Here is a 1,876-nt window from a genome sequence, read left to right on the forward strand (position 1 = left end):
ATATATATATATATATATATATATATATATATATATATATATATATGCTTAAGAGTTATAGTTCGTTTCCAAATAGAAGTTGAGTCAGTGCCCTTAGTAAAGGCACCATCGCCTAACATACACTGACCAGAGCCCTAAGCCCCTCAACCATCGCCAGAGAAGGATAGGCCAAGGTGGAAGTAAAGGGCTCAGTGTGTGAAGTGTAATGTATATTTAGTTTATATTGTGTGCTTTACCTTTGTTCGTGATTGAGGTAAGAGGTGTAGCCAACCTGACTTTTCTCGTGTTTTTGAAGTTATACTAAAAGATTGAATTCGATGCCTAGGCCTCTTTACAAGTTTAGATATGTTCTGGAAGCTAACTTGCTGATTGAATTTTTTAATTTTCCATTAGACTTGTTTCTTCAGAAGATTGTTATTCCGCCATAGGTCAGATTGTGATGTATAGAAAGAGGTTTTTGTAAATAGAGTCTTCATTCCTACCATACGTTCTGTCTGTGGAATCATTTAGCGTTATGTTCGGATATAATTGGAGAGGAATCATATATTTACCTTATTTATTAGAATAACAAAGAGCCCGTTGACTAATTGGACTAAACACAAATTATGAATATGGACGAGTATCTGGGTTATGTTTGTGATATACCTCGACATTCAAAACTGTTGGAATTCATTCGGAACATCCTATACTTTTAGACTTGTGATAGAACATTTATGATTATTTGGGATTTATTTCATAAGACTGGAAATCATTAATTTTCACCATGTATTCTAGGGGTATGAATTATTTGTTGATTGTATCACACTTGGCGATTTCGCTTTCTTTCTGTTAGATAGTTTCAGACCATAGAGTCGTAAGAACGGGAAACAACTCGCTAAGTAATTAGATACAAGCTGTCGCCAAATTGCAGAAACCTACCGGGCTGGTTCAGTAATGCAAGATATACACATTACATTTTAATTACAAACGGACACATATGCAACTAAAAAAGAATAAAGCGACTCTCTCTGGATCCCACATGTTTTTTTTAATGTACAGATGTATGATTATATATAAATTATATACGCTATCGGGGGACTTCCAATCATAAAAACATACTTTGGGGACAAATGCTTTTAAGATAGTCATGATTTATTGTTAGTTGCTGGCCGCATTTTTAGTTATCAATTTGAAGTTGTTCCCTCGACAGTCAGATCATTCTTCCCATCCCCATTCCTGACCTTAAGGTACAATGTATACATTAATATGCACATATTATGGTATATATGAATCTAGGTGTACAAAATGTTCATTTCTCGAGTGGTCGAAGAAACAAATTAGACTTCCTGCACTAACTGGAGATTGTTTTCAACTACGTTAGTTATAGTGAGTAATATCACCAACAGCTGGTGGAATCGGTTATTTGGAATAGGGGGATTTGACTTAACTGTCATTTATGTAAAGTACAAGTTGTGGTTTTGTGGTTGGAATACAAGACTTGACCATTCTTTTTCACGATGAAAGAAATATATCATTTAACTTTCGGGGCTGAGGGCTGGGATTTTCTTTCAAGTCAGGATATCTGGGGTTTTGTTACCTCCAGATCGTTCTTGTCAACTAATAGAACGGATATGATAGTTTTTTTTCTTTTTTTTCAACGAAAGCAAGAGTGTTCTTGTTAAGCTATTTTAGGACATGACGTAAAAAATCAAATAGCCCAGCACCCACCCACCCTCGCCCCACTAGATACTTGTGAAATAATTATTGAACAGTAAGTGGAAAATTTGGATATCGGATATTTTAAAATGAAAGCTTGTACACTAAATGTAATGATTATATATATATATATATATATATATATATATATATATATATATATATATATATATATATATAT

This window comes from Sinohyriopsis cumingii, chromosome 18 (genome assembly GCF_028554795.1).
Source record: "Sinohyriopsis cumingii isolate HCF-2022 chromosome 18, ASM2855479v2, whole genome shotgun sequence".
NCBI lineage: Eukaryota > Metazoa > Mollusca > Bivalvia > Unionida > Unionidae > Sinohyriopsis > Sinohyriopsis cumingii.